Source organism: Sebastes fasciatus, chromosome 12, assembly GCF_043250625.1.
Source record: "Sebastes fasciatus isolate fSebFas1 chromosome 12, fSebFas1.pri, whole genome shotgun sequence".
NCBI lineage: Eukaryota > Metazoa > Chordata > Actinopteri > Perciformes > Sebastidae > Sebastes > Sebastes fasciatus.
This window is the reverse complement of record NC_133806.1, coordinates 9,478,141-9,491,422: the sequence shown is the minus strand read 5'-3', so window position 1 is coordinate 9,491,422 and position 13,282 is coordinate 9,478,141.

Genomic DNA, 13,282 nt, shown 5'->3' with positions numbered 1-13,282 from the left:
CTAAATTAGGTCTTGTTGGAATATATTTGAGGTAGCCTCCACATACAAGCAACTGTCTAGAAAAAATCCAAACAATAATAAAAGCAGCATTCCACAATTTAATGAATCCAATGTATTTATAGATATGCGCAGTGAATTTTTAAAATATTTTTATATGCAGTAAGACCTGGAAAAAGTAGGGTGTAGACAGTTCATCAATAGCCGTACATAAGCACAGTATAGCCCGAAGGTCAACTGCCAACATACATATGGAACTGCATCAGTCAGTGTTTTGGGAGTACAGTAGTAAATCCCGGAGGGGTTTAATTAGATTGGGTCCCTCAGGACCGGAGCCAATTAGGAGGGAGGTCTCATGAAATCTGACCTTTGGCCCCCAGGAGGAGATTCTGTGGAAATCCTAAAACAGCAGCTCTGGCACAGACAAGACCAGTGATTGGTCGATACAGAGCTGTTTACTTTATATATTCACCCTGCAGCCGCTAAGGGAAATCATATTATGAATATCAGCTGTAAAATTGTATCAGTTCCTCGGCATTACAATGCACCTATGAACCTAATTTGCTTCTATCCCCAGCCCTTTAAATTAGTGTAATTTGTAGAGAGCAGTTTCTGCATGATTAGGCAGAATCGTGACCAGATTCTCAACAGCATGTGGCCGCTTTGCTAGACAAAATCAACAGCTGACATCCATCGTGTCCATATGCATGTGAGGAGAATAATTTGCAGGTTGGTTACCTCAGAGTGCCCCCTTCTGTTTTCCTTTCTGTTTGTGTGTATTTGTGTTGAAAACAGAAAACTTTCGATGGTAAAAACTAGGGAGTGATGAGGACATTTGGGAGACAGAGTCATGAAGGGAGATTCAAACCCACAACACTTCAATAACGTTATTAAGGTAAACCAATGCTGGATCTTTAGCCAGCAGACAACACAATCTTTAGTCTGTAATTTATCATAATTGGTGCTCACATTTAAAGTTAATCAGTAATTTGAGTTGAGTTTTCAAGCGTCCTTTCGATAATTGTTTTGGGGATTGGAGCTCTAAGATCAACAATACTAAATAGTTTGGGGTGGTGGAGAGAACAGCAGCAACAAGCAGTATTGGCACGAGTGTAATCAGCAGAGTAACAGTGATAGCTTCAGATTATAATGTCCACACTCTACACCTGCATGAATATGATTGGAGGTTACAAGCTACACAGCTTGAGTATGAGCCAATGATTGTGAGGCATACTGAAACAGCTGATGCCAATCAGCCAATACAAGCCAGACTACAGCGCACTGCCTGAACTAACGCTATACTTCATTTGCTTCAGCTTGTTCTGCTGCCCCCAGTGGCCCAAAAACAATCTATTCATGCAGCTTTTATATCTTTAAGAACCCGATTAGGAACGTTATTGACTGTTTAAATCATAAATAGCAGGGTTTAAAATGGGATTTGGCAGGTTGGGGAACCCTAACAGCCAATCCACAGAAGAAGAAACGGAAGAAACGGCAAGCTGCAGCGCACAAAAAATGAACTCGCTTGACATTATTATGAATGAAACTGACAATTATATTAATTTACTTATTAATCGAAGGTGCTGGAACGTCTTTCTGGATCGTTCCGGCCCACTTTAACCCCTGTAAGTAGCCTATATTCACACCAATTGGCAGGATCCAGTGTTGTGTTTTGAATTTTAGTGATGGAAAGAGCCCTTTGTTTACATTTATATTTGAATTAAGGATTGTGGCTTTAAATTGGATCATTGTAATGTCAAAAAGTACAACAGAGTTTTCTCCTGAAGTGACCTCATGTCAGGATGGAAGACCTACAAAGATGTAGACACTAAAACTCTCTACTAAAACCAAAAGCATAAAACTTTGTCAAGGTAGGTTGACCCACTGTGTCTATTAAAGTGTAGGAAAACTCTGTGCCACAGCGCTGACATGGCTCATATGGTAGTTAATAATAATGTCTGAATCAGCAAAGCAACACTGGCTTCTGCCCAGCATGCACCTCAGCTCAGTGAGCCAATAGGAAGTGCTTGGATGGGGGAGGGTGGAGAGAAAAGGGGCATCTCAAGTACTCATCCTTTTGTAATGGCTGCCAGTGACATCTGGTCATCCTGCTGCCATCCACAGGCTGGGCCTGTTCTTATAGCCATGAACATTATGCAGGGATTATTTCTGTTTTAGCAGATCCGGTTCTTTCTGTAATGTTTTTTGTAATGAAACAAACAACAGACAGCCCCTTCCCTAAAACCAAGGTGGTGATGAGGAAGAAATGTAAGATGCAGTGATTACATAATGGGAACACATTTGTGACAAACTATTTTTGGAAATGAAAATACGGAACTACTACTCCCTAACATTACCATATACCAAAGTATTATCATACAACGGTTCGTATGGTATCTTACGAAAAAGTTATTCCTCATTTTTTGTGCATTTTCCTACAAATGTCCAGCGTCAATTTCCATTACAGTGTTTTCAAAATAAACTTTCTTCTTCACAAGAAACCACTTAGTTAGGTTTAGGCAACAAAAATACTTAGTTAGACAAAGACTGTGGTTAAGTCATGTTACACAAGAAGATGTTATGATGTACCGGAAGTGGCGTAACTTAAGTACGAAAGGTACGTGACAAAAACTACTCAATTAGGTTTAGGAAAAGATCGGGTTTTGGGTTAAAGTAACACAGGAAGTGGCGTAATTTATGTACTGAATTTAAGAGGCCACTAAATCAACGTTGACTTCTGGTTTCACACGGGACACGAAAAGCGGTCTCCTGGGAGAAAGTCTGGTGTTTTTTGACCCACCCCGACCTCCTCCCTACACGCCATTTGTCACTCTTTATACTACCTGGTTCACAATTACATAGAGTACATACAAATTGATTTTGTGGGATATATAAAAAATGCAGTGCATTACTTTTTCATAGGTAAAGCTACAAACAGCATGCATATACTCATATAATTTGCATTCAAAACCTGCAACAAGCAACACATTATGAGCAGGGCACACAGTGTTCTTGCAGAGGTTGTGTCGTAAAGGTTGGCAGTTATTTTTTTAATCCCCCTTCCGTTGTTTTTCCATTTTCCAACATGCCTCTTCTCTGAAGCCTTGGAGCTCCTGATAATTAAACCTCCGTAAACCCACTGATGTAAATCTCTTCCTTTATGAATGGAAGCTGTGATGGACTATCACCCGGTTTCAAAGGTCACACTAATGCTATTCTACAGACCGAAGCATACAAGCACAAATAGACCTTTTAGCTCTTAAATCCATGTTGAGGTCTCAGCTGTTGCCTCCTCTAATGAGAGTCCGGCTAATGCGGAGCGCTCAAGTATTCTTTAGGGTTAAAATATTGGCACGACTATAAAGAGAGCATCACTTAAGCTACAAGCCCTGAGCTCATTTAATTTTCGAGTGTCAGCAATTTCGGCGTAACCCCCATCTAAAAATATGAATTAAAGGACAGAATCGTGAGGCACTTTGAAATATAATGTCGACGGCTAATCCCTGAAGAGCGAACTTGACGGAACAGCACGTGACGGATCAACCAATGGAGAAATTATGAATGTGTGCAGCTTGTGTTTGTGAATCGGGCTTTCACTGCAGTGTGCGTGATGTGGAGGGGTTTTCTCAATCTGCTTAGATAAATACTAATCCCTTAGACATCGCAGCACATGTGTGCAGCAACTGAAGGCACAGATGCACAACGACCAGGCCGTATAAAGAGATTATAGATGCCAGGAATCATGAATGACTTTGTTTTGCTGCCAGTTTTGGATTCGTTGATAATTTTGTCAACAGCACATGACAAAGATACAAAAGGGAAGGTTGGGTTGTCAGGGTTGGATTCAATGCTAATAGTCGTGCTTCATTTCTGAGTGCACATGATTCATGTTTTTGTTTACTGTGTTTGAATAAAACCTCTCACCTTACACACCTACCTGGCAGATGATAATTGTTGTTTGTTTTTTTTGGTTGGTGACTGTAATGTAATGCTATTATCACATTTAATTTATTTACATATTTATTCACATGCTTAGTTATTAACAGATGGACCCTGCTTATTAAGAGTCCATTACATCAAAATGCAGCATATAAAATTTACTCATTTTGTGTTTGTTTTTCCCATGGACATATGGTGTGAAAAAAAGTAAACTGAACTGAATTTAATTTTAAAGAGGTGTGAAAAACAGAATAAATTTCAAAGTGAAGCAATCGGCATTTAACAAAATAAGAAGCCAACTCTGAAAAGATGATTGCCATCTTCAAAGTAGATGTTATTTATGGATATAATTATTAGATGAAACAAAAGAGGTCTGGATGTACACAGACACGGATTTCTCCATGCATTTCACTTCCCCACCTACAATAACATAAATGTCTGATGTCAATGCAGTAAGATGTATAAAATGATATCTTCAAATGAACACCAACATGGCAAAAAAATCAAAGAAATAAGACAGATGAATTATGTTAAACTGGTTATTAACCAGCGGTACATTGAAGAATATTAGTACAATAGCAAAATGCACTACTTCTGGAATTGAAAAAGACCAAAGAATCTCAGTTCAGATCAAAACTACCTATACTTGCCAAAGTCCAGAAGCATTACTCAAAAAAGAATTGGCATCTTTTAGGCACAGATCCCCCAGCAGACTCTATATTAAATCACCGCCCCCACGGTGTCAGTGTGGGTGAAAAAATATTGAAGACAGACTTGTTAAAAATCCCAATGGGAATATAAATTATTCCACCCATTTATCTGGAAACTATAAACTACATGGCAATATCCTATATGCATGAAACACTTTTTTTTCCTACTCGATCAGGTGGCATCATCGACATAAAGAGCAATCAATCACAACTTGTGTAGGTTATTTTAAAGTTGTGAACAACACCAGAATCTCTCTAAGAAGAGGAATCACTCCATTTGTGAATGTTTTTCATTTTGGTTCCAAGCAAACCCTGAAAGGAGGGAGACACTGATTAATGGCGCAGATCAAGGGAAACATATTGTACAGCTTGGATACATTGACCCCTGAGGTGTGAATGCTAAAGAGCACTTTAATCAATGTGCACACCCTAAACACAACCCACATGATGTTCATTGCATCCCTGATTCTAGTATCATGCTAAATGTAGATATGTTTGAATGCTTAGGTTAGCATGCAATGCTAGATGAAAGCTAATGGGAATTGAATTCATCCTCTGGGGGGGCATGACTTTACAGCGGTATGGCCAGTAAGTGTTGAAACATCTTGCTCTAGAACTAAATAAACAGAAAGACACAGAAGTAATTGTATAGTCACACGTTCTATACAACCCACAATCATGCATATCCACGACCAATTTTGCACAATAGGTGGTCAATATAAATATTTGATGCTCATTCAGTCTACAACAACGCTGACCTCTGCATCCTCGCTGCTACACTGCTGCCTGCTTTTTTAACCTGTTCACACTCCCAACTCGTCAAATACATATGCTTAGTCAGTGGCCCTCGGCGTCCGATTCCGGCCCATTCTCGATCCCGGCCCATTCTCGATCCCATGGCGTCAAATACCGACGGTCATCATCAGGTGTGAATGTGTAACTGTGTGAATGTGATCCTGAAAACTACAGCATTGGTTTCAGTGAACCTCCCCTGAATAAATAAAGGTGAAAAAAACCCACAATATTTTCCTAAACCTAACCAAGTAGTTTGGTTTGCGTTAGTAAACCTAAAAGCTAAGTAAACGTAAGATAACTAAACTGAAGTTTATTTTGAAAAGACACAGCTTTTTTCATGCCATGGTGTGTATGAATATTTGAGGGCACTATATAGAGCATACATTTACATGGACACTCAAATAAAATAATAATTGTTAATGATTTCATGGTGAGGGAGTTAGCAAACTCAGGTTTTTTGGAGTGCAGGGATCACCCCTGAGGACCTTTTTTGACTCTGTGGTGGCATCAGCGAGTGGTGTGCTGAGGCAGCGGGATCGCGGCTGCTGACAGGACGAGACTAAACAGACCGGTTAAGAAGGCCAGCTCTGTCCTGGGATGCACCCTCGACCCGGTGGAAGTGGTGGGAGACAGGAGAATGATGACTAAGCTATCATCCCTGATGGAGAACAGGTTCCACCCCATACAGGACACTCTGACAGCACTGGGCAGTTCCTTCAGTGACAGGCTGCTTCACCCGCAATGTGTGAAGGAGAGATACTGCCGGTCCTTCCTTCCTGCTGCTGTCAGACTGTACAACCAACACTGCACCCTGTAGACTGAACATGCCAAAAACTGAAAACTCATTAATTCACTAATTCATGTGCAATATCCATACTGTGCAATATTAACATTACATATTTCATGTGCAATAATATAAACTCAACCATTCACTATCCATTCAGTCTGTCTACTACTATATTTTTTACTTCTATATTTTAAATATATTTTTAGGCCTGTCAATTGATTCAAATATTAAATAGCAAATTAATCACACATTTTTTATCTGGTCAAAATGTAAAGGGAGATTTTTCAAGTATTTAATACTCTTACCAACATGGGAGTGGACAATATACTTGCTTTATGCAAATATATGTATATATTTATTACTGGAAATCAATTAACAACACAAAACAATGACAAATATTGTCCAGAAACCCTCACAGGTACTGCATTTAGCATAAAAAAATATGCTCAGATCATAACATGGCAAACTCAAGACCAACAAGCAACAACAGCTATCAGTGTGTCAGTGTGCTGACTTGACTATGACTTGCCCCAAACTGCATGTGATTATCATAAAGTGGGCATGTCTGTAAAGGGGAGACTCGTGGTTACCCATAGAACCCATTTTTCATTCACATATCTTGAGGTTAGAGGTCAAGAGACCCCTTTGAAAATGACCATGCCAGTTTTTCCTCACCAAAATTTAGTGTAAGTTTGGAGCGTTATTTAGCCTCCTTCGCAAAAGGCTATTATGACATGGCTGGTGCCAATGGATTCCTTAGGTTTTGTAGTTTCATATGATGATCTTCACTCTAGCTTTAAAACCTAAAAGTAGCAAGTTGCGTTAATGCGTTAAAGAAATTAGTGTCGTTAAAACTTTTGCATTAACATGTTATTATCGCGTTAACTTTGACAGCCCATAATTAGTCATATTTTTTACTGTTTACTTATTTATTATATCTTCATTGTTTTTTACTGATACCTCTTGTTGTTTGAACTGTCCCCTTTGCTGCTGTAATACTGCAAATGTACCCGCTGTGGTACTAATATAGGAGTATCTTATCTGTTATCTTATCTTGGTCTCAACCAACTCCTGTATATATATATATATATATATATACAAATTAATTATTAATTACGGTTAATAAAAATAACTTTAGACAACCCCCTAACCTTAATCCAAATAAGAGTCAAAAACCAACCCCCCATGGATGTACCTGTGATTCAGAGACGTGTGTTGTGCGTATTAGTATGTTGTGTGCTGCATGTCCTTGTTCTTGTTGCTGTCTGTGTTCTGTTGTTTGTTCTATGTTTTGTCCCACAATCACTTTGTGGCCAGAAGGACCCTAATGAACCACTGAACACAGTCTGGTTAGTTCAACCTCATTTTACATTCTGGTGAGGTTCTCTTAACTTAATTCTGATTATATAAATACATATATTTATATTGTGCATCAGATGATTTCTTCTCGTTGCACCGTGACTCACCTGGTGACCTCAGTCTGTCTGAATATTATTACACAGCTACAAAAATCAGGTCACAGTTTTCCAAATATAGCCCCATGGAATGAGTCTCTTAATGCATCGAATTCACTAACTGGAACAAAGTGCTGCAGCATTAAACTTGTTTTCTACGAGAATAGATATTAAATGATCTTTTCATTACACAGTCTCAGTTTGGAATCAAAAGGTTGAAAGTTGATCTAATCTGTTTGGATGAATGCGGGAACTTAAAGGGCTTTCTGATGTCTGGTGCTCTCGTAGAACAAACAGTACTGTTCAGAAATAATCTGATTTATACATTGAAGGCATAGTTAAAGTGGTTAGAGCTCAAAAAGATATATTTTTTAGTTGTTGTTTTTTAATCCAAGCCGCTACCATCCAACCATCTCCACCTCCTGTGGAGCTGCTGAGTCTCCTGCCGACCTGATTGAGTCTCCACCCTCTATCTGCTGCCTCGTCGCAAACTATCTATCATTGGAGCATAGCAAACATTTCAACCTAACTTTTTAAAGATTAAACATTTTTCAAAGAATATTGGACCATTTGTTCTATCTTGGACATCTAATTGTTGAAGCCTAAAACAAGCCAAAACATTTTGGGGAAAAAAAGGTTATCTGCCTTCTTGGCCAGAGTAAGTTGAGAAGATCCCTCTTATATCTGTTCATTAAATATGTCCAAAGGTCAAAAAATCTGCCTACCAGCACCTCTAAATCTCACTACTAACAATAAATAAATATGTTATAGCAACACATTCTCACTCCCAACTCGTCGAATACCTGGTCAGTGCCCCTCGCCGTCTGATACCAACGTACGGGATACCCCTCCTGCGTTACTTTTGGATGTGTCATGGATGGCATGTCAATATATGCTCGTTACATGCTTAGTGTCCTTTCAAAATAAACTTCCGTTTTCACAGGAAGTTAGGTTTACGCAACACAACCCCTTAGTTAGGGTTAGGAAACGGTTGTGGTTGACGTTAACTTCACTGACTAGCGACTCACGTGAGTCAACGAGTCACGTGACTATCTCTTGAGTGACAATATAAGTCAACGTTATTTTAGTTTCACACGGTTGAAAGTCTCTTGGTTGAAAGTCCTGTGTTTGTTTGACCCATCCACCACCACTCCTCCTGCCCTGAACGGGCTCTCACACTATTAATACTACGTCCATTGCTCCGACCGTCGCATAACACCGCGGGTGGGTTTACATTGTTGAAAGCCCAGTTCGTCACATTCAGTCGCTAAAGGGTGCCTCCGTGCGTCAGTTTCCAATGCCTACGGGCGCTGACCTATCGGCGGTATTTGAATAGTTGGGTGTGAGACCGGGTTGGTCATATGTAGTTTGTTCAATTTGTGCAAAATCAAAGGGTAAAAACAATAATTGTGGTTTTATGGGGCGTTACTGTATGTTCTGGTCTCACCAGCAGCTGTAGCCTTATATAATCTAAATCCCAGCAAGAAAGCGAAAAAGCATTTTCCCCGAACTGTTGAACTTTTCCTTTCAGTCTGACTTTATATTTTAATCCTCAGTAAAAAAAACATGAAATTTGCAGAAAACACACACACACATTATCCTGGGACTATTTTAAAGCATAGAGGTTACCCTGATGACTATTAAATATATTTAAAGCAGCAGTTTAGGTTTCCTTTCCTTTAGGAGTGGGCAGCATTGATTCATTAAATTCATAAACACAAAAAATGACAAACTGTCCGCAACAATGTTAGTATACCAAAAAGACATAATTTGTGAAATGTATTTCTTGCCTTTAAAACAAAATGATTTTTACACCAGGCTTTTTATCTCCCTCTGCAGACTTTCTTATTTTTACTACATCTTTTTTTCATTCACACCCATTCAGAAAGAAGAAAAATCAGTGTGGTTAAAAACGACGACAACTTCAGCGAATACACTTCCTATTTTTCCCTCGACAAAACAATCTGAGCTTGGAATGAAAAAAGACAACACAGTCTAATCTGTTGGAATCAAAACAAGCCTTTAAAATCTCTTTGGTGTCTGCTCCTCTAATCTCTGAACTGGTCAGTGAAAAGTGCACACAGTTCACATCAGGATTTAAAGCCTCTCAGTAGATTGGCAGGGGAGAAGAAATTGAATGTTTTCTGGTGCTTAAACACAATTCATTTCAACAGGGAACAGCATTAAGGGTTACGTAATGTGTCCCCCGAGGGACTCGTATGGATCAGGGATGCATATAGAAAATGGGATCTCACTCGGCCAGTGATGTAAGATTACTTCTTGCTATTACGGAGCCAACAGTAATAGCAAGAAGCAACATCCCGTGATGGGCTGAGTCAGCGTCTTGATGAGCTGAGCCATTTCCAGTTCCGTGGTGGGGTTTTGACAGTGTGCGCCAAAACGGGAAGCAGATGTGGCCTCACAGAGGTTGGAAGAAGGAAGAGAACAGGAATTTACCGTCAAACTGGGCCTCAGTTTGCTTTCCAGGGCACACAATGAAGAGTAGAAAATCAATCACAACATTAAGATAATGGCTGCCGCTGCGCGCATCAGATCATTTGGATTATAGAAATGCTTTCTCAGCCTATATAGAGATATTAATAGATTTTAACACTGCAGATAAAAATAGAGCCATCGACCGCTTGGTAACCACCTTACTAAGGAATATTGGATTATAAATCTATCGCTGCCTGTAGGCGTTCCCCATTTCATCAAACCCAACACGCACACATGCATTTACACACAGGTCATGACCTGCTGCCTGTTCACTGGTGCTGAGAGGGGGGTTGGGTCCTGGAAGATGAATCAATCGGTACACTATCGTCCATAAGTCTCATTATCTAAAGTGGCCATAGAGGAACCGGGAGGAAGAGTCTTAAAATGCACTCTGCTGCCTGGTGAGATCCAGCGAGCAGAATCTCCAGAGAAAAGAAAAACATCCATCGATCAGATAGCTAGTGAGCTGTCAGTGATGAGAGGCTGGCAGTCGCTCGCTTCTGCTGCACTTAACACACCAGAGATCTTAACCTAGCGGAGATCTTAGCACAGCAGCAGAGATTGCTTGTGACCTTGAGAGGCAGCTGAGGCTGCATTTTTAAGAAATTCTAATCAATTCATGTTGTTGGAGGCACTGACTGCCTTTTACTGTCAGTAAAGCTTTTTGTAGCTTTGTTATCACACCTACACTTACAACGTAAAATACATGACAAAGGTCATGTGGCAACCGTCACTAACGTCACTTGCAAAACGAAACGCCTCACTTTATATACTACGTAACTCTGAAGTTCAACTTCGGTCACGACACAACACATGAAAAACGTCATGTGACCATCGCTACAAACCTTCATGCAGACGTGTAATACACTGACATGCTTTCTTCCAGTGGAGAGGGGGGTGTATTACACGGTCTATTATTTAGTGGTCTACCTCCGTGTCTGAAGAGTGAAGCCAATGCTGAAGTGCCTTAAACTTGCATTCTTTCTAACAGCCAGCAGGGGACGACTCCTCTGTTTACAAAAAGAAGTCTGATTGTATAGAAGTCTATGAGAAAATTACCCTACTTCTCACTTGATTTATTACCTCATTAAAAATTGTAAACATGAATTTATGGTCTCAATCGCTTTAGTTTCAAGTCTTTTTCAATACAGCATGATGTTCGTTTAGTAAATTATGGTCCCATTTAGTGTCAAATAGACCATAAAGCAGGGGATGCTTTAGGCTACCTTCTGATTGACAGGTCGCTGTTGTCCAGTGTGGGAGTTGTTTGTGTTTTCATCCTAAAATTTTAACCCTTTCACAGTGTGTTTTCAGTTCATGAAAGTTAATTGTAGCATTTTGGATGCCTAAAATGTTTTTATTTTATTCAACGTTCGTTTTGTACTTAGCTCCGCCCTGTCGTGTCACTTCTGGTTGCAAAAAATGCCAAACTCAAGGCCGTCCAGAAACCAACACCTATATAGTGGATGATTACACCACAAAGATAGATATCTTTGTGAAAAACTGTGAAAATAGAATATTTAAATTATATAACAATCAGATTTTACACAGGTTTGAATTCTGCCAGAGAACCAACACAGTGAAGTCAGCCACACGAAAAACTCATCATATTGTTAATTAGCACTTCACATAAAAGCCTCTACTTATGGGCTCATTTTTGTTGAATTATGCGCAGTATTGTAGTAGCTCCGGTAAAATCAGTACTAAAACTGAATCCGCTCCATTCAATCTGCTGTTATTGCTCATTCAGAACTCATTACATGTATGAGTAACCTGCTGAAACGCAGCCATGTATCATTGGACATATGAGGTACACGGGACATTCTTATATTTAGATAAGTGACTACATGTGCTAGACTGCTGCTGTATGACTATAGGAGTCACACGATCTGTTCATATATACACACAGACACACTCACGGCATGAGGAAGTACGCATCCATCAAAAACCAGACGACACTGTAGAAAATATAAATATAATATAAAGATCTATTTTGGCTCTGTCGTGGGAAATTTATTTGAATAAGTTACCGCTCGTGATTAAGTCTGATGTGTCGTGGTCATGCACTATTAATGTTAAAACTCTTCTCCTGAAATATGCAACGTGTTTGAATGTCAGTCTTCAATTACTAATAATTTTTTTCAGAAATGTTCAGGGCAAAATCCACAATTGGTAGAAATATGCAGGTGTCATCCAAGAATACTTAAATATAGGCTTAAACAAAGGTGTTGTAATCTTGGCACCAACATTGTCTGTAATGGAAAGACACAAATGTCTTCCTTTTTTTTGATGTACTGTCTTTCCACTACAACTGTCAGATTCCACAATGTATTAAAACGTAAAAATGTTTATGGTAGGATATCATAACACACAAAACCCATCACATTTACTGTGGTTTCAGGTGTTCTCTATACCCCATCCTATTTTCTATGTTTTTTTCTACATGCATTTCAATTCATGCAGATAATAAAGTCGGTGTTTTACATAAGCTTAATAAGCCTGTACTCTGCAACATGAATAACACCTGTTCATATGTCATCCAGGAGTTTTGAAGGTGTATAATGTTAGTTTTGTATTTATTGTCTCTACGGCTCAAAATGTGTATTAAAAAAGGAGATATGTTTGCTGATTTATGAAAATCATCTTATTACAAAATGTCAGTATCATGAGTCTCATATGAGCCGAAGTGAAGTAGTGATGTACTTTCTACAATACAAAAACATAACTCACAAAACAAATTAGTAGTATATAGACAGAATGTCAAATAGACATGGTTGAAAATCAACTATCAGTGGTGGAAGTACTCAGATGTTTTACTTCTTTTAAAGTTTCAATACCACAGTAGAAATACTCTGTTACAAGTAAAAGTCCTGAATTGAAAATTGTACTCTTGTAAAAGTACAAAAGTATTAGCATCAAAATATACTTAAAGTACAAAAAGTAAAAGTACTCATTATGCAGAATAATATCTATTATGTTATTGCATTATAATTATTGACTTATCAATGTGTTAATCACTTAAATGTTGCAGTTCATGTTAATGACTTTATATACTGCTGGGTAGCTTAACCTATAATAATACATCATCATTTATTAGTTGATTA